Source organism: Emydura macquarii, unplaced genomic scaffold (genome assembly GCF_026122565.2).
Source record: "Emydura macquarii macquarii isolate MOO-44397 ecotype Brisbane River unplaced genomic scaffold, CSIRO-AGI_Emac_v2 contig_561, whole genome shotgun sequence".
NCBI lineage: Eukaryota > Metazoa > Chordata > Testudines > Chelidae > Emydura > Emydura macquarii.
In genome coordinates this window covers 9,221,085-9,242,574 of record NW_027130698.1, presented here as the reverse complement: position 1 = coordinate 9,242,574, position 21,490 = coordinate 9,221,085, and the positions used below count along the sequence as shown (strand labels likewise).

Genomic DNA, 21,490 nt, shown 5'->3' with positions numbered 1-21,490 from the left:
AAGATGAGAGTACAAATGTATCTTTAATTAGCTTGCAATGCATGTTCTTTTAAATCTTGTTAAATAAATTAACATATCTGGCTCTGTTCTGGTTCCTGTCCCCTTTATATAGTGGACTCAGTTAACCTGCAGTCCCTAAAATGCTTGCACAAACAATTTGTTGTTTAATAATGCAGTTTATATAAAATGCACAGTACAGTGTAACTTCAGTACGTTAGAAACCAAAACAATTTATTTTAGCTAAATCTGCTATGACTGAACATAATGATGTTTTACATATAAGCAAACATTCAATTATACACTTACATTTAGATCCCCGAAGTATTCATTATAGTGAAGAGCGTATCCCACCAAAATTTTATCTGGGATTTCAAAGCCTGTATTTGTAACAAAGTCTAGTTCTTAATATTTCATATTTACACCACATGCTTTAACTTGAAATACAACAACAGGCTGCATTTACTACATGCTTCTGTGGTTTCTCAGAGTCAGGCCCTCGAATTGCTGAACTAGGTCACAGACATTTATTGCACCCCAATTAATGACTGATATCATTATTGAAAGAAAAGAGGGAAAAAAGTAGACTTTATACAAAAAAGTTCCATTTTTCAAAATATTTGTCTTCTTAAATCATTTAACTCACCAACATTTTAAGAATGCATTATTATTTAACTCACCATCACTTTAATTAAATACATATTTGTATTGTATGAGAACAAAAATATCTGGGTAAAAATGTAGGCAATCTATCACAAGGATACATAATCTTATAGTTTATTTTTTGTATCTCTATGCCACAGAGATGTGGCTTTAATAGATGTGCTGCGAAATTGTATTAGATTCAGACTAGGGTACTGGGTTCAAGGCTGTACCAGAAGTTTTAGTTCTGATCGACAGTGCTGGAATTGGAGTGGGACTAACAAGATGTTAGTTCCAAGAGGCCACTTTTGAACCAAATCAAGAGAATATGCACTTTCTGGTGATGAATCAAACTAAAACCAAACTTGTAAGGTGCCTTTGAATATCATGACTAAAATCCAGCAGTCACCGTCCTCCAACTGTGATTCAGGAGGTTCCTGTCTGAACTTCCAGTATGAAACAATCTATTGTTGGAATACAAGTTTATCCTTCACATAAGGACAAATGCAAAGTACTAGACCTAGGAAGGCATAATCAATTGCACAAATACAAAATGATAAATGACTGCCTAGGAAGGAATACTACAGAAAAGGATCTAGGGGTTATAGTAGATCACAAACTAAATATGAGTCAGCAACGTAATACAGTTGCAAAAAAAGCAAACATCCTTCTGGATGTATTAGCAGGAGTGTTTTAAGCAAGACATGAGAAGTAATTCTTCCACTTCACTCAGCACTGATAAGGCCTCAGCTGGAATACTGTGTCCAGTTCTGGGCACCACACTTCAGGAAAGGTGTAGACTAATTGGAGAAAGTCCAGCGGAAAGCAAAAAAATGATTAAAAGTCTAGAAAACATGACCTATGAGGAAAGATTGAAAAAAATTGGAATTGTTTAGTCTGGAGAAGAAAAGACTGAGAGGGGCCGCTAACAGTCTTTAAATGTGAAAGGTTGTTATAAAGAAGACGGTGATAAATTGTTCTTCTTATCCACTGAGGACAGGACAAGAAATAATGAGCTTGAATTGCAGTAAGGGAGATTTAGGTTAAGCATTAGGAAAAACTTTCTAATTGTAAGGATAGGTAAGCACTGGAGCTTGGGAGGTTGTGGAATTTCCATCACTGGAAATTTTTAAGAACAGGTTAGACAGACACCTGTCAGGAATGGTCTAGGTAATACTGAATCCTGCCTCAGTGCAAGGGACTGGATTAGATGATCAATCAAGGTCCCTTCTAGTCCTACATTTCTACAATTTTCTCTCCATACCCTTTGAACCTCCTACCCCATTACATGCCAGTAGCACCAGTAGCTTGATTTATCAAGATTTTATTTTGGGGCATGTTTTATTTTTGGATGATATGGATATCACAGAAGTGCCATACTTACAGTCTGGTCTCTACCCTGAACTTTGAGATGTCCTTTTTAACTAGCAGACTGTAGGTTTAAAATAAATAAATAAATGAACCATCAACTGGAATTTGGATCAACTGATTATAAAAGATGCATCTGAGCAAAGAAAAGGAATTGTAGATTAAAGAACCCAGCACATTTCCCTGGCTCCCCTGCTGCCAGTTCTCATTATTTTATTGTGAAATTCACTACATTAAGTTGTGCGTTGTTGTTTTTTTTAAAGCCCTATGTGAATATGGGAGATTCTAGGTTGTTTGTTTTTTTAATAGCTGAAAAGCATTTTCTAGCTCTCATGGTTGCAAAGGATAGCTTGAAAACATGCCCCAGGAGCATCCTAATAGCTCAAAAACCAGAAGACAAATCAAAAGAGCCCTATTTTTTTTAGTCTTTTTACTTTTCAGCCAGTCTCATGATGTTAAAGGGGCTGGCTCGTAATTTTTAAATGCATGGGGTCGACATTGCTGCTGCCATGCAGAGGAAGGCTGGCTACTTCCTGTACAGCTCTGGAAGCAGAGATAACTGGTTGGGTCTTCAGTGGGTAAAACTTAACAATAATCTAGAACCAACAAGTGCATCTGCCTCTGAAGCAGGAAGGTGGTGGAGACACACTTAGAATCTGTGAACCTGCTTGTGAAAGAGGATCTTAAGAGAGACTAATGTATGAGAAAACACAGTCTTGCTTATGGAGAAATATTCTGTCTGTATATTCGGATGTTTTTAAAGCATCCATCACACTGATAACTAAACACAGTCAAAAAGGATATTAGAGAATCCAGAAAATAATAGGGTTAAATTCAGCTCTGGCACATGCAGATGCAGTTCTTATGGACATGAATGTGAATTGTACCTGATTTTGTTGGGGCCCAGTTTGGTCCATGCTCAAGCCCAATTTAGTGATTTCAATGAAATTTCATTCAACTTTTGGTTGATAATAATAGTCATCTCTTATTTTAGCTGCAGATCTCAAAGAACTTGAGAGTAAACAGCACCAATCACATTGTCAGTTCATAAATAGTAATAGTAAAAACAGTGATGAGCTGGAACATATTTGTTATTTGAATGTTAGGCCTTCGGTAAATTGAATATCTCCATTAACATCTTCTTTCTGTTAATATCTGGATTTGCCATCCATTGGGATAAATATTGATCTCTGCTTTCTCCCAGGCAATGCATCTTAATATTAATTTAAATAGAAGTCATTATCTTCTTCTTGAATTGGCATATTATCTTACCTTACTACCTTTACCATCTTTGGCTTGTAGTTCTTTATTTTTGAAAGCCGTGTCTGCATTGTTCAGACAGTCTCAATAATGTCCTCAAAGAAAGGCAAGAAATAAGTTATTCAACAGGTGTGAAAATATCAGTGCAGATTACAAAGCGATCAATGGCACCAACCACACATTATTATGATAATATGAAATATACACACTTTAGCTGGGAGACATATGGAAATATAGTCTAACTCTAGAAACAACTTAAGTGATAAAAACAAATATGATTAATTCTGATATGCAAAACAATGCTTCTGCATGGAGTCATGTCAATAAAGCACCTACCTCTACTATTAAGACATGCTGCATTGAAGTGTCCATATAGGAAAAAAACCCACAAAAATAATCTTGGAAGTATCTACAACGTATATGGTCATTTTTCACCACAAAATTCAATTAATGATATTGATGTACGAGACATATTTTCACTGACAATTTCAATTACATGCAAGTAAGGTGGGGAAAAAGGCAGAGAAGTGTGGGGTTTTGAGGTAGATTTTCTTAAGAATTCCACACCCAGCACCTCCCATTGTTCTCAGTGCTCTTCTGGCCAAAAAAGGTATGATAATGCTATCAATCAAAAACTGCAAGAGGGCCTCTGATTTCAGGTCTCATGTAATGTTGTTTATTATACATCTAGCAATACCGCTATTTTGAAATAGTCACACAAATTTTTAAAGATGATTAAAAAATGAGCCAAAACACCTGGGGGGTGGGATTTCCAAAAGTGCTCAGCATTGGCCTAACTCTCTTCCCACTGAAGTCGTGGTAGAATGCCCATCCAGAATGGTGACATTTTTCACCCACTTTGATTAATTATAAGTGGCTCCACAAGGCTGCCTAGAATCAGGCCCCTAGAAGTTTCATTTCCAATAAGCAACAACTGAAATAGTTTAGTTTGAACTTTTTTGAGGAAAGTTAAAACTGCCGTTTTCCTCTAATGCTAAAGAAGCTGATTCATACCTTTCCATTTAATGCAGACAGTTCTTCTCCCACAGTATTGACTTTTTCTGTAGATGAATCATTCTAGGAGGAGATCAAGAAAAGTCTGACACCACCTGCTTGAAAGTATTAACTTGCATTTAGCACGACTTTTATGCTGTCTGTTATTGGGTCAAATGGCAAATTCAGCTTTCAACAACCATCTGTCAGAGAAATAAGCTTCTAGATTGTGGGATTTGGGGGAAAGATCTTAGGGTTTAACAGCCTGGACAGACATTTGAATTGATGTATTTCTGAAGTACACATCATGGCTTTCAATCATCTCTGTTACAGTTAGGTAGTGCAACAGAGTGGGTATTGTTTAGAATTGTACGATGCATTTGCAGATGAGTGTGAACTACTCTATTTAATTCCTTATGGGACAAAGTCTGACTCATGCACAGAGCCGGAGGGTTTTCCATGTGGGAAATAGGAGCATACGACACAGAATCGACCCTGTACAAGTCACAGAACTGCTCCGTGGCAACTAGCACAGCCTTAGGGTTGCAGTGTTTTCCAGTGCTCCTTCACTCTTTACTCTGGGGGGGGATTATATCCGGTAGATCCACACGGCATGTCAGAGATTTTCAAATAAAACTTTCTTAAAATAAATCTCTCGATACAGTCTACGAGAACCAAACCTTCAGGAGATAGTCAATACCCACAATCAATGGATACAGACCACATGTAATCCATAACCCAGAATTCCTACAGCCTCAGTTTCTAACATGGTAATGGCACTTTTGCAGGAGTTTAAAGCATGTGAGTAGGAGTCAAGAGACCTGGATTCTATTCCCTGATACTGCCACTATTCTTTCATATACTCATGCCGTTTATTATATAATATGCTTCTGTCCCTTAGAGCGAGTCAGAAAAATCAGTTGCTTTTCAATGTATCATAAATTTAAGTTGTTTTAAAACAAGACATTTGCATAAATTCAATTTGTTTTCTTCCTTTTCTTTAGTGACAGCAACATGTAAACTAACAGGACTCAGAATTTAAATATATGGAAAGAGTCAATTTGCATGCAAGAAAAAACAACTTACACAGTAGCTTTTTAGTCTAACAAAATCCACAATAATAGGCACAGATTTATCAGTGTTTTGATTTAGTGCTTTTATACGGTCCAGCAGATCAGCAAAGAATTTATAGCCCTCTTTAAGGAAACAGAGTGCAACAATGTGGAGCCTTCCCATATCTTACAGGATGTCGCTAGCCAAACGTTCTGTCCAAAAGTGGGGGCAGGACACACCACCAACAAAAAACCCCCAACACTGTGAAGTACATTTGTTTTATTTTGTTTGTTGGCACAATTGTAGAAATATTTAGAATGAACAAATCACCTGCTGGAGTTACAAGCTAAGGCCATGATCCTGCTATGGGCTTTGCATGGATGGAAACCTGTCTTCCATGTGAAGACTCATTGAGGTCAATGGATCAGCTGAAGATTGGGACCTAGCTGTGCAAGGTGACACCTGTTCCATTTAACATAGGTCTTCCCTTAAGCAGAAATGAGTTTGCTACAAATCCCTAGATCCAGATACCCCAGAATGTTTTATGGGAGTTAGGGGTGTCAGGATTCCGTAGCTGGAGCCTCTCTCTGTAATGGGACACACCAGATATCTGGATCCAAGTCAGATGGAGCTAGTTGGCAGAGTGAGTTAGTGCAAACATCTTCCCTTTTTGAATTATGTAGCTTCAAATCCTGCACAGGTGGCAATGAAATAAGATGGTCTCATCCTAGTCCTTGACAGACATGTAATGAAAGCAACTCAGTCCTGCCTCATGCTGAAATTGACCTGCTAATGATGCTATCATGGGATTTGACAGCTGTCGCCTCTAAATTTATCATCTCCATACCTGTCCAGGATGAGACCTTGGGGAATGAAGAGTCTTTCTAGCGCTTCCTCATAATGTTTAGGGATGCGAAATAGGTTTTTATTGTAACCACTCTGTTCATCTTTCATCTATAAGAGATGGGATTGTATTAATAAAATAACAATTCAGTTTTCTCTGCAAGAGCGTGATCTCTAGGGAGATGCGGTACAGAAGGAAGGCCAAGCCCAGTTTGGGGGAGAAAAGTTAGCTTTATGGCACATTTGTGGATTCTGGGCCGTGGTGAGGGTCAGCTTCCTCACAGCTACTAATGGGCAGTTCCAGGGTCTAAAATAGCTGGAGCATCGAGTATCTGATCTCTCCTCTTAACTATCATACTACTAACAAGTACTAACATACTTGGTTTCGCTACCCCCAGCTACTCCCCCTGTATTCCTCTACATCAATGGTTGAGGAGGATGAGTGGTATGGAACCACCTACACCTACACATTTTTGTATTGTGAGAATTCCCCAGAGGGCCCTTCTGCTCCCTTTATAATGCCAGAGAGGTGTAAATGGGCCTGGCAAGGGACAGGATCTGTCTCTTGGTCCATAACATAACACAGTATTAAGGAGAACAGGATGAAAAATTTCCAGTGGAACAATTTTCCATCAAAATGTGCTGATCTGACATAATTGAAACATTTCACAGTAATAATCACAGTATTAATTTATTCAAAAATTTTGATGGGAAACAAGCAAAATGTTTTGTTTCGATAAAATCAAAATGTTTCATTTCAATGTTATCATTCAAACTTGTATGTTTACAATACAATATAATATTCAGAACAATAATCAAAATTAAATGCTTTGACCTTATCAACATGAAACTTTTTCATAGGGTCATTTTGATGTTTCCAAAACTAAATATTTCAGCATTTTTGTTTCATGGTAATTTTGACTTTTTGTTTCTGACAGGGACCAAAAGTAAATTTTAAAGTATCAGAATTCCTTATGGAATGTAAATTCCGAGTTTCGACCAATTTTAGTGTTAAATACTGCAGTGAAGAAACCTTTTACAGTACCCAGCTAAAAAAAAATGTTACAATTACTAGCCCTGAATAGCCATTTAAAGATATATAACATACCTGACAGAATGCATGTAAAACAGCTGATTAATGTACATTTCATCTTCTAAGTGTTACATTCAATTTGCTGTACAAAATATATTTTTTCTCTTTAATAGCTTCTCAACTTGCAATATTTTTGGATTTGCAATGGGCTCCATTAAAATATAGCTGTCAACATAGAATAATTTATCATAAAGAAATTCTGAGGCAGCTATTGTGTTAATCTTTCTATTCTCAAAGTTTGACTCTGACATGAAGGAAATAGCCCTCTCACTAGGTAGCTGAAAATAAATCAGACAGTGGTTGCTGGGTAATAAAATAAGCTGCGAGGGAAAGTACCTACAAAATGGCAATCTATGTGCATTTTTAAAATCTAGCTGTGTTTCCAAACTGTTTAGATCTCCCTTTCCCTCTTTGATAGGTAGAACCACAGTGGAGTGTGAGATACAGATCCAAAGAAATGAGTTTAAGTGGCAGCCCACAATTTTGTTCATTAACAATTAATGGGAGCTAAGGAAGTTACCTTCCCATTCCACCAACTCCCAGGCAATTAATTGAATGTCAAAAAGACAGCATGGGATGAGGGTGCAGGCAAACCTCATCTTAAACCCCACCTACCCTGGGCCAGGCATTCAACCCAGAGGGAACCCAAATACCCTCCCCAGGGGTGGAGGATGAGGGTGCTGATGGGGAGTGCATCTGTCTGTGTGAGACGTTAGCCACCAAAACCAAGGAGTCAATGACAGTGATTTCTTGAGTCCCATGCTCACATTCATGCCAGGAATTGACACTTACTTACTGGCACTGGCCATCAGCCACAGCAGAGCTCACAGAGAGACAGGAAGTAGGAAAAAAAGCACTAGTGATATAATAACAACAAGCAATGCAGGGAAAGGGAGCGAAAACACATCCTTCTGTTGCATCTTACCCATTCTGTCCTATGATCCCTTCACTGCTTGAGAATGAAAGCCTGGGCCTCCTCTGGCCTTTACTCATGCAGGTAATCCTTAATCAGTGAGGTTTCTCACATGTGTGACTGGACCCATTACATTTGTAAATGCAAAATGTACCAGTGGGAATAGATAAGTGGCCAATGTTGACAAAGATGTGCTGGTTGTTCCTGACTTCTCCCATTAACTGAGTGAAGTTCAGAGGCAGGTGAATACTCTCTCTCTCTCTCAACTCTTTCATTTACCTTTGTTTTCTTTATTAATTATTATCAGGGTAGATCCCCAAACAAGATTAGGGCTCCATTGTGTTAGGTGCTGTACAAACATATTCTAAGAACCACTGTTCTAAAGAACTTATAATCGAAATAGGTGGGCTGTGCAAAGTGTGGGAGAAAGGGTGGATTATTATTTTCATTTTATAAGTGCGGAATTGAGGCCCTGAGTGATTAAAGTGATTTCCTTCAGGTCACATGGGAAGTGTGTGGCCGAGCTGGGATCTGAGCTTGAGTCCCTATCCAGTGCCTTAACCATCCTTCCTCTTGATTTGTGACACTTCGCCTTCTCTCTCATACTCTTTCTCGTCCAGACTTCCCACTTCCCCCCTGCTCCTTCTCATATACATGCACTCTTTTAGCAAAACGTAAAGGCCATCTAAACTTCACTCGCTTATTATTATTACACTGGCACTCATGCAGCCAATGCTCACGTTGCAGTCCACTAATGTAGCATGGTGAAGCTGCATTATAGTCTAATCACTGTTAAAAGCAAGTTTGAGTTTCAACAAGTGAAACTAATCAAAACCAAACAAATCATAGCTCTATTTAAACAGATCCCAGCCAATAGAGCATTTTGCTCAAAGGCAGCAAAAGGTGTTTCAAAGCGTGTATGACATTTCTTTGCTGAAATAATTTCCTGAACCTCCCTGCCCTTCATAAAAAACGAAAACAGCAATACATTCAGTGGACGTAAGAGCCATGTTGATCCTAAGCATACTATCCTAGCCGTACTAGCTGGTCCAGTCCTACTCTAGACTAAAGCACTGTATTTAATTAAGGAGCTCAGCATCTTCACCTTTTCTCAAACTCACTCTCCCACAAGCATTCAAATGGAAGCTGACAATGCTGAGCCCCTCTCAGGAGGAGTGCAGTACCCTGTAGTATTGGACCCTTAGTTTCCATATGCTGCACATCAGCAAACAGTTTTGTTATGTTTATGCAGCAGAGGTAGATTTCTGATACCTGTTTGGCATAAGAAGCAGTATCAAAGGTTAATGTCCTCACAAATATTAGAAATCCAGCATTACTCTAATTCCCTATTTATTTTTCTTTCTCTGCTTCAGTGAAACAATGGGGTTAATTCTCTTCACTGAAGCAGCAGGAGTGGAATTACAATTGATGGCCTTTGCCGAGCAACCTCGCCTGCAGATTATTAATTATCTCTCAACAAGCACAAGAGGAGTTTTTAAAATAAACTTTATTTAACCATATTTAACGGCACTTAAAATATGTGAAGCAGGCCATTAATCACAGGCATATGATTTGGAATTAACATGCAGTTATGGTCACCCCATTTCAAAAAAATGCAAAACATTAGAATTGGAAAAGGTATAGAAAAGGGCAACAAAAATGATTAGGGGTATGGAACAGCTTTCATATGAGGAGAGATTAAAAAGATGGGGACTGTTCATCTTGGAAAAGAGATGACTAAGAGGCGATATGATAGAAGCCTGTACAATCAAGAAGGGTGTGGAGAAAGTGAGTGTTATTTACCCCGTCACATAAAACAAGAGTCAGGGGTCACCTAATGAAATTAATAGGCAGCAGGTTTAAAACAAACAAAAGGAAGTACTTCATCACACAATGCACAGCAAACCTGTGGAACTCAGCAGGGGATGTTTTGAAGACCACAAATATATCTGGGTTCATAAAAGAATAAGGTATGCTCATGGAAGATGGGTCCATTAAAGGCTATTAAGCCTCTGACTGCCAGAAGCTAGGACTGGATCACTTGAAATTGCCCTGGTCTGTTCACTTCTTCTGAAGGATCTGGCATTAGTCACTGTCAGAAGTCAGGATACTGGGTAAATGGGCCACTGATCTGCCAGTATGGCCATTCTTATATTCTCCCTTCTTCAAGTACAGCAGGAAAAACACTAACTCATTTATTGGCAGGTATTGTTCTATCATGTTTTATAGCAGTTTTCCAAACCCTTTAAATCTTGGAGCAATTGCCACAGAAGTACATAAAAATTCCCACTTCACAATGGGCCAAATCCTGGTTGAAATCAATGGCAAAGCTTCCATTGGATCAGATTCTGGCCCAAAGTCTCCAGCGTTGACCAAATCAATCTTTTCTTAAATCATGGGGAGTGTCAGAAGCCATATAATGTATTTTAGCACATGGATGTCTTCCAGCCCCTTCTTACATTTTGTGCCATTGCTTCACAAGCATGGAAGATTTTTAAAGAAGCCAGCAAAATATTATGAGAAATGGACATTCAGAGTACTGTTGTAAAGTAAAGTAGAGGGTTGGTGCATGAATTGGAGTTTGCACCCAAGGTTAAAATGTGCATGTTAAATTTGCCACAAAGAGTTAGAATTCTCTTTAAATTGTCCCATGGGCAGTTTTGCCTTCCTTTAATAAAAGCACATCATAAAAAGGAACAGATCTTCTGCTGGTGTAAATGGGTTGAACTCTATAGAAGTCACATTTAACAGAAGTCAATGGAATTATTTTGATTAACACCTGGTGAAGCCCTGGCCCCAAAAATTCAGAATTCTTAAAATTTACTTTCAGACAAGTCTGCTCAGTATTCTGTAGGTTGGTTTGTTTGGTTTTTTCCTTTGGTGGATATCAGTGCCATTTGCAGAAGCAATAGGAATACACTGCTAACTATCCAAGGTGGGCAAGTACAGAACAGCATATGTTCCTAATCTTTCAGAGTTTGTTTATTCAAAAACAAAGCAGGTGACTACCATGGTGAAAGACAAAGTTTCAGTGCTATGCTTGCTCTCAGCATCTTGCTGTGATTTGAACTCTTTCCCCTCAGACTTGGCATGTGCGACACTCCTACAAACTGTGAAACATCCTTTGTTTTCACTAACTAGGCACGGGAACCAAACATTTGGTGGCTGGGTAACTGTCAGCTTGGAACTGGCAGAGCTAGCGTGCTCAGCATATTGTGTGCAAACCGATTAGCACCTGCAAACTCTTTAGATAGGATTGTTTTTACTTGGCTTTTTGGCAGTCAGAGAGCTGAGTGTTTAAGAGGAAGGGAAAGTAGACCTCAGGGAACCAGAGTAGGATATTGCTCGCAAAACATGCAGCAGCCACAGAATGAAGTAATCAATTAGCAGGTTTTACTTTAAGTTGTCTGCAAATGGACCCTGCTTTAAGGCTAGAGCTATAGGACAAACAAGTTCGAACAAGTTTTATTCTTTGAAATCAACACTCTGATGCGAATTAGAACCACTATAGCAATGTTTCTCAACCTTTTTGATACCAGGGAAGGACTTGCTGTCTTCCTAAACTGTGGTAGGGAGAGCTCAGGGACTGGTGCCAGTCCATGGACTGGTGTCAGTCCATGGACTGGTCATTGAGAAACACTGACCCCAGTTAGGGTTTTATTCTGGAACCCTGTATGGTACCCTTCTGTGCAAGTACCCACATTCAAACCAAAAGGAGTGGTGGTGCAGTAGAATGCTACTCAATATGTGGAAGAGTGGTACATTTTAGTTTCCATATTTTATTAGCTTTTGCTTTCTTAGTAGCTGAAGATATGGTTTGGAATGAGACAAAACTGGCTTCACCTTAAGTTTAAATGTACTCTATCCAAATCTTAGTCGAGACAGTGAAACTGTCTAGCCTGTCTGATATGAACTGTACATATGATATACCTAACGAGTGCAAATCAGCATAGCTTTGTTGACATCAAAGGAGTAACATAGATTCATACTTGCTGACCCATGATTTTGAATGCTATATTAACCCTATACACTTGTGTGAACTAGGATATTTCTCTCAGCATGAGCTGTTGTCCGGTGAGAGTGAAAGCATACACACTTTTTCTATGCACACCCTGTTCCTTTTTTATCGTATGTACTTACAAGTGAGGGAACATGAGAAGATGAAACATCAGAGTTACTACTTCTCTGTGTTGAGGACTGCTGCACCTTCCTTGGACTCATGGGACGGTTGCGCTCACATATGCAGAGGGATCAAAGAATCTCAAGCACTGTGCTGCGCACCCTGCAAACATTTGTATGTTTCAATGTCTGCGCATGCATAAGTCACATGTTTGACTAAAAAGAACAGAAAAACATACAGGGGAAATCCTGGCTCCTTTGAAATCAATGATGAAACTCCCACTAACTTCAGCGGGGCCAAGATTTTATTCACAAAGTTTAAGATCTTTATTGTAGTTTAAAATTTTGCATGAGCAAGTTCTTTTTAACTTTTGCAATTTTTCTTATCATGATGCCATTGGTCCAAAGAGTGGCCTTTTTCTTTCATGTACTTGAGGTTTACAATTTACTTTTGCAATTACAATGCTGGGTTCAACTGGCGGGATTCAACTGGAGTCAAATGGAACCATCAAGTTAAAATTTAGCCTTGTTATAAATGGGTATAATACTATCGACTGCAATAAACTGTAATAGAGTGAATTTTGCTTAAATCAGGGCTGAATTTTGGCTGTATTCATTAACATGGATGTTGTTATATTGCTGCAATTAGAACAGTATATTTTGGTAAAAGTTCAGAAGTCCTTACACTGTATGCATGAATACATGTAATCCAGTGATTACTGTTTATGCAGACCAGTAATAGCCTTATGTTACATTTATTTGAGCAATAACTATATTCATTCTAATTCAGAATATTATATGTCCATGCAATCCATTTGTTCTCTGGTGAACTACAGGTTTTGTGCACATAGTACATAGTGGTGGATCTGGAAATGTTATGCAGTGAGAGTCAGCAAATAGTTGTATTCAAAGCTACTTTAGCTGCTTTTAATCAGCTTTTCCACATATACATCTCTAATACACAGAACGTAGCCATAATATCCTTGACCTCTTTTTTAAGATTTAGGGATTTTGCAAGCCGTTAGAGCCCAACTGTGACCAACAAAATACAGCCATTCATATAAATAGCTCAGCTTTAAAAAAAAACCCTCTCTGTTGTATAAACAGCTTGCCTGCTACCTGATGATAAAATACAAATCATTGTTAAATGTTACTAGAAGGTAAGCTTGAAAGCTCTTTCACCCACAGAAGTGGGTCCAGTAAAAGATATATCCTCACTCACCTTGTCTGTCTAATATCCTGGGGCCAATAAAGCTACACTCTAAAGAAAAAGTCAACTAGAATCAACTACACTCTAAAGAAAAAGACACAAGCAGAACCCCAAGGAGCATGTCAGTTTAAGTACTAGATCACCATAGCGACCTGCCGCATGTACTGTACAGATCCATAAAAGCCTTTGCAGGATGGCTCACACTAAATAATACAGTAACCCATTACCATAAAACAATCTACCAAATCACCCTTGCACAGAACCATTAAAGATTTAAATCACAAGCTTATGACTTTGGGAATCAGTTGTCTAATTTGGATTCATTTCATCTGCTGCTAATTTATTGATGGTGGTTTCTTAAAAAATAAAGAACTGATATATATATTAAACAGAGTTAGAGTAAGATCTGCAATGTTGTACTGTATATATACAAGTCAAGAGGAATCTGAAAATATGTATTTTAAAGTCTTCAACACAGTATGCTATGTATCAGAAGTGGTAAAAACCCTTGTTTCTTTAAGATAGGGTTATGCTTTTAAAACGGATTTCTCCTCTTTCAGTAAGCACATGAAACTAATTATTTGAATAGCAGATCTTTCTACAGTTTGATCATTTATTCTTTCCACCAAAACAAGATAAAATCTCATGATTTTAGCAAATAATAGTTTATTACCTGCATTCCACAAGCCATTACCCTACTCCAAACTATACTGGCTGAGAATGATGCTGCACTATTGATACGGTTTGTCTTATTCTGTTTTCATCTAGAGGTCAGCCTGTAACCTTTTTTAACAGGTCAGTTCTGCCATCCTCCCTGCACAGGTGTTGCTTCCCTATACGAGTACATTGACATCACAATTTCATGTTAATCATAAAATAAAATAGGCATTGGCTCTGCTACTACCAATCAGCATAATGGACACAGTTGAAGAAGGAGATATAAAAAGGAAGTATGTGAATTACATTAGAAGGAATTGATGGGACAGCAGGGGTACTATTGCTTTACCACTTTAAGCACAAATCAGGTATTTGCTTGTGCAGGTGTGAGCAGGATGCTGTTAATCTGACAGATTCAGAGGCATTGCTGGCCATTTGGACACACAAACTTGCATGCATATTCCTGGTGTTTGTGCACACCAGCTTGATACATTTGTACATGCATGTGTGTGCGTGTTAAATTCAACTCCTTTTTGAAATTCAGGCCCTAAATTGCAGTTTAGAATCATTACTGTGACTAATTAAACAGGAATTTTAAAACATTATTAGAAACATAAGATTGCAGATATTGAAACATTTAAATGCCGTGTCATCTGATTCCATGACACCTTTTTATTTAAACAGAGCTGTAAAAATTACAGTAATATACTCTTCATTTAATGATCATTCATTGGCATATCAAATGGCATTTGCACATTCCATTATCTGATTATCTAGATGTTCCAAACCATAATATTATCTAGTTTTAGACTATTGAAAGAAAAATAAATCCTCCCTAAAATGAACTAAAATCAGTTCACATGCAACATGTTACAGAAGGTTGTTATTAGAACTGGGCAAGTTATTTACAAATAATTTCACTAATTTAGCCTTTTTATTGGTGGGGCTGGGAGTGGAAAGGAAGAAGGGTCAAACTATTTTCCTGAATGACTTTGTTTTTCCTCAGTCATTCATCAAATCATTGCTGTTGCCACTTAGGATGTTGTGGAAAGAAAACACAACAGCCTAATAATTAGATGGACAAGGCCATGACTTTCATTAAAATGCAATCACTTAAACTGTATTGGGAAGCTCAGAGACCCTGCATTATTAAGTAGTTATAAAACTTTGTAATAGACCACCCTCACTGGGCAGCCTCTGGTCTGTATCCCCAAACGTACTGTGTACATTGTTGTTCCACCTTTATTAGATGGCCACCTCTGTTACGTAAATTATTTTGTAGGTCCCTGGAGTGGTTACTTAAGGCAGGTTTGACGGTCTGTTACTCACACATTTAGAGATTACACATTGCACTCTGCATGTCTGTGTCCATTTTAGCCATTGTACTGTTTTGGATGTGATTTGAATTGGACCCAGTCCTAAAGTCCTCGCTTAATCCTGTTTCAGGCAAAACTCCCACTGACTTTAATTATTTCTGAGCTTTGACTGCAATGGGAATATTGTCTGAACTAGGGCTGAGTATGGATTTTAGGATCGGGTTCCATGTTAGCAAACAGCAGAAGAATGCGAGTCAGAAATATATATATATAGATATATAATTACGCAAAAGCTAAGTTTTATTATTATAATATTTCTGGCTCGTAGATATTATATAAGTACCTGCATGGGCCAATTGTAGGGATGAGAAGTTGATTTAGTCTTCTTACTCACCACACATTGGCTTCTCTTCAGAGAGACCGACAATGAAAGAGGCTATTGTGGTGGCATTAATGCAGACACCTGCCCAAGAGGAAATGAGTCAGGCTCAGGGAAATAGCTCCAACCTGGTGAAATTCCTGAAGAAGGACAATGTGGGAATGGATACCATATGAACCCTAAAATCTCCAAAGGGTACATCTACACTGTAGTTAAAAACCCGTGGCTGGCCCGTGCCAGCTGATTTGGGCTCACAGGTGTTGGACTAAGGGACTGTTTAATTGCTGTGTTGACATTTGGGCTCAGGCTGGAGCCTGGGCTGTAGGACCCTGTGAGGTGGGAAGGTCCCAGAGGTCAGGCTGCAGCTGGAGCCTGAATGTGGATGCTGTAATTAAACAGCCCCTCAGCCTGAGCCCCGTGAGCCTGAGTCAGCTGGCCTGGGCTGTGTAGACAGACCCTAAAAGGATTTAGGAGTGTACAGAAACAGGGTGAGGTCACCAGACCTCATGGAAAATATGGCAGTAAATGCAGGAAACCTTGGGGATTGTGGGAGGAAAAGTTTAGCACATGGGCTGGGTTGGGGAAGTAGGACTGTCCAAAATTCATTACCCAAACTTCCATTGATGGTAGCAGACGTTCTCAGTCCCACTTCAAACCTCTAACCACCTTTGTTTGGATAAATTCAGGATCTTTCACACAGCCCTAGCACTAGCAGTGACCTCAAGTTATCACCTGATGGCCGTTTGGTAGTCTATGTGAAATGGGTTGGTGGTCTCAGTTCCTATTGGACCGGGGCTTGCACCATAAAATCACAATGATCACTTTTATTGTCAGTCTCTGAAGAGGAAGATCACAATTTGACGGTAAAGAGGCAGGGAAGTAGCCCATATTAGGCAGCCACTCTGAATAAAGAAGACAGGGAAGAAAGTGTCCACTTAGCATCCCCAGAAGATCCCTTTGGGGGGGGAGGGGTAGGCATGCTACTAACCCACAGAAAAAAAAGCAAAGTTAAGTGTGTGTAGGCCCTGTGACAGTGTGTTTCCTAAAGTTTTCTTAAAGGAAAAGATTCTGAAGAACCCAGAGCATCAAGCAAACCAGCAGAAGTTGGTCAATTGCAAAACAGGACCCTGCAGGATCTGGTAAATGTAAACTATATAAACAGAGACATAAACAAGACACAGTAAGATTTGCTCAGCCCTTATAATTACCAATTGGGGCCAGAGAGTAACTAGTCACCCCAGAGACATGGGGTTCATCTCCCTGTGCCAGTGCTCTAAACCAGCCAGTCCCCCTCTACGTCTTTTGAATTCACTGGTTACTCAAGTGCCCATCTCTAAGTTTATTCACTACGTTAGCTGCTTTTGCAATTTCTCACAGTTTGAAGCAACTAGTCTGGTGTCTGATGCATAATATAAAAGGTCTTCAGGGAGTATTTTAATAGGCTCTGAATGCAATATCAACTCAGGCATCTCCTCCTAATGGTTTTGTTTTAAATTAAACTACAAACATCAGATGGGTTATAGAGAGCTACTCAAGTGAGATTATTAGCTTTGAAAATAAATCATCTCAGAAAATGTCCACTAGAGGGAAGCCTCCACCACAGCTGACAATACTCACTGAAGGGAAAAAAAAAACGAATCTTCCTTTTTATTAAACTAATGTTCTAGGCTGAGAGTCACTGTTCATTTGAAGAAAAATACACAGAGCTCTCACTGTCACTCGAATGCAATAGGGAAATTTAATACAAGCATCTGAAATACTATTGGGCTGGCTCTGCAGCAAGTGTAAACCAGTGTTGATTACAATGGAGCTATGCAGATTTACATCAGCTGAGGGCTTGGCCTTTTGTCTGTATATTCCAAATGATTTATGAAGTTTTGGGCTAAATATGAGCTCTGGGAGGAACATGCAGCTGTTCAGTAGATGATCCGTTACCAGAAAAACTGATCAATAGGCTGTGGAATGAGTTTGATTTCAATAATGTACAGCACATCCTAAATCTGCTCTTTGTTTGGCATCAGAAATCGCAGCTAAAACAAGACCACTTGCATATCCTAGGCAGTGTTGGTTTTTTTTTGAAAACCACAATTCCCTTTCCATCATAAATAATACACATACACACTTTGGAAACTGCTTACTTGTTTTAATTAATATACTTAGTAACATTCAGTAAATCAGTTTCAGAGTGTTCGGGTCCTATTGTCCTCTAGACAGACTACTCCCACACAGGGAATAGAAAACATCATGAGTTTTCACCCACAGAATTTCCTTGTCTTTTTCAATTTGTGGGAGGGCTGGGATGTGGTTTTTCCTCTGAAGAAACAGCAAGTGATTTGGGTCTGTGTAGCTTTTGGGGCTCTACAGAGGCACAAGCCCATTTTTGCAAAGGCTCTTTGCTTTCTGCATTCCCTCTCTCATCCCCATAATTCTCCAACCCCAAGCACTAAGCACGGCTCCTGCAAGAGTCCCAGACTTAAATTTGATTTTATTTGCAACTGCGTGTTCCATGGTAGTCTGTCCATGTACCTCTGAGTTAGATGCCCATTCTTTTTAGAAGCAATAGGGTCAAAAGGTTAAGTCTCATGGACATTTCTGTTGGAAACATGGAATATAGGTACAGTGTTTATGAACAAAGTTTTGAAAGTCAGAACTTAAGTGTTGGAAAAATGTGTATTACTTTTTGCTTTGTAGATAAAGAGAGGACTTCATTCTCCTGGACTTTCAATCCTGGATTCTCCTGTTGGGAAGAGTGAGCAGGGGGACAGGGAATCGGGGCTTCTGTTGTCTATTCCCATCTCTGACACTGATCTGCTGTGTGACCTTGGCTAAACTATCTCCCTGGATGCTCCTGTTATGCACCTCTGACCTCACCCCATACCTGCTTTTTTCAGTGGTCCCTTGTCATCAGCGGACTCTAGTTTTCCTTTCAGGCCTCTCCTCCGCTGCTGGAGAGGCCATTGTTGTTGTGGTGATGGTGCCCTTTCAGGAACCCTGCCACTGTCATCAGCTAGTGATCAAAGAGGCCAGGATTTTTTCCTAGCAAAGAATTCACTTAAACTTTAAAACAAAATGGTTACACAACTTAATGTATCATTGAGCCACAGCGTTAATTTCATTTAATAAATATTGTACTGTACACTGCATCTAGGCAACTTTCCCTCCACCAAATTATCTCAAAAGCTGAAAACACTGTTATAGCCACAGAGCAATGGGTGGTCCAGAAAGTGGTCTCCTCTGCTTTTTGGAGAGCTGGACTCATCATCACCACAGAGATGTTTAATAAAACTATTTGTTGAACAATGGTTTTATCTCAGTATGTGATCACAGCTGTTTTACTTTAGCAATGCGGCAGGGCAAGCAATTAAATCCATATTCCTTCTTGGCTATTTATTTTCATGAAGTAGTTCTGAGTGCATTGTCGTGAAAGAATTCTTTGTGAGTTGCAAAGAAAAAGTTAAAATAGGATTGGACCTATGTCTCTATCTATTTGTAATTACTTTTATTACCTTTACATTACACCGACATTTAGTGGGGCACTGAAAAAAGTGTAAAAACAGACCCATTATTCATATGATTGTATTTCAAATGATTTCATTCTTTTGCCATCAGCAGATTTTTCCAATCATGAAAAGCCATGTTCAATTGTTAGAAAAGTTAAGTGCTATCTTCCCCTTACCACAGCTAAAGAAAATGTAGAAAATGCATTTTGGTGAAATAAAATAGAGCATTTTTCGAGCACCATGCAATTACCTTGTTTAACTAAATAAATAGAGCTAATCCTTAAATCTCATAATGTTATAAAACCAGCCATTTCAGCCTTCCTGCTACCTTTCACTGAGCTGTTGTTTAACAAAACTGTCACTTCTGTATGCATTTGCTGAATCAGATTTTGCCACTGCAGCTTGTATTTACTTGTACACTACTCTGGTGTTCTGCAGCTTGTAGCTTCACTAATGTGAAGACCGCTTCTAGAGTGTGTAAACCATTTGGGCTTGCCACTAGCAAACAGTAAACTCAGAATCAGTGCTGGTCTTTCCATGAGTGCCGGACTGGCAGACATGACAATAGGGAGAGCTCACAGAAGAGCGAACAGTGATTTCCGCTGTTCATGCTCTCCTCTTGAATCAGTATGGAGAGAGGTTCGATTCCTAGTTGCATCTGATGCAACAGACATCTCTTCTGAATCTGATGTGTCTATACTATTTCAAACAACTTGTGCAGTATGAAGCCTGCATTGTTACTGAGTCAATGAAACCATAATGAAAGTGTTGCTGTTTCAATAATATCGAAAGACACATAGTATTTGACATCTTCCTTCACCCCACCCCTGTTACTAACACTGAGGTTTCACACCTGCTTTCTTCCTCTAACCCTCCACCTGCCCTAGCAAACTTATCACGATCTCCCTTGCCCTCATCTTACCACTTTCTTACCTTGCCCTTTAAACTTTCATTCCCATCCTTCCTCTCCCAATACAAGCTAGTTATGGTCTCCCACATCTGAAAAATCCCACCCTTGATATCCACTCCAATCCTTGAGCCCTCTGAGCATCTCCCTGGATTATCCAGCCCCTGGTCCACTGGACACTCACAGTGTTCACAGGTTTGCTGCTTCCAAAGGAACGGTATAGCCCAGCTTACCAGTTCCACCTCAGATCACTGCTTCGCTTAACACGCAGCACTTAGATGTGTTTAGTGTGAGATCAGTTACAAGTTTATTTAACAAAGCACAGGATTCAAGTAATAGCAAGTAGCAGTACTGGGAACCAATGGTCACATATAAAATAAAATCATAACACTTTTTCTAGAGCCCAGGTTTAATTAATAAAATACTCTGATGTCTTGTAAAATATTGCTTACCCAAAATCCTTGCCATCCTTTACAGCCAGGTTGACTGGGATTCTCCTTTCATGAGACAGATATGCTGTCAGTTTGCCTCCTAGGTAAAGTATTCCATGTCTTTTGTTGCCCACCACGATGTCAGTTCCATCTTTTGTCTTTATTCCTAAACAGGACACCTGCTGTTGGTTTCATTCTATACATTTCCTCTGTTGTAGATTTCACAATCTTTTCTTTTGTCTGTGGCTTAGTATGAAAATAGGCCTACACTGGGAGGCATACAATACACAAATGACCAGAAAGGGGAGTAAGTGTCTGTTACCTCCTACCTGAAAGGAACATTTCCAAGGTATGTCTTATGTCTAGGTCTTATGTCTTCTCAGGTATGTCTATGTTTCCTGGTGACCTGTCTTAACTCCAAAACCTTAAGAACATAATTTATAGAATAGATACAGAATGTTCTCAGATATTGTCTGTACATACATTTGGCAATGATTATGACAACCAGTGCCCCAGCAGGACCTCACATGCCACCTTCTGGTGAACTATTATGCATATAATATACAGGGTATACCTGTAAAACCCTATGCACCCCTTGTGTCCTCTGCCAGTTGGCACCCACTCGCTGGGTCATACCTCTCCTCAAATTCCATCCAGGATCCTATCAGATTTGGTGTCCAGCCTCCACTGAAACTGCTTTCATCAAGATCTGTAGTGACCTCGTCAGGATCAAGTCTTAGGGCTTCTACTCTCTCTTCATAGTCCTTCACCTCATGGCCACTTTTGACTTAGCTGATCCTGTCTCGCTG

General features: G+C 39.2%; 1 pseudogene; it reads right to left on the bottom strand.

The window, feature by feature from the left end:
* Positions 1 to 1,955: 1,955 nt before the first annotated feature.
* LOC137147681 (hypoxanthine-guanine phosphoribosyltransferase-like) lies at positions 1,956 to 9,949 on the bottom strand (annotated as a pseudogene).
* Between the last annotated feature and the right edge of the window lie 11,541 nt (positions 9,950 to 21,490).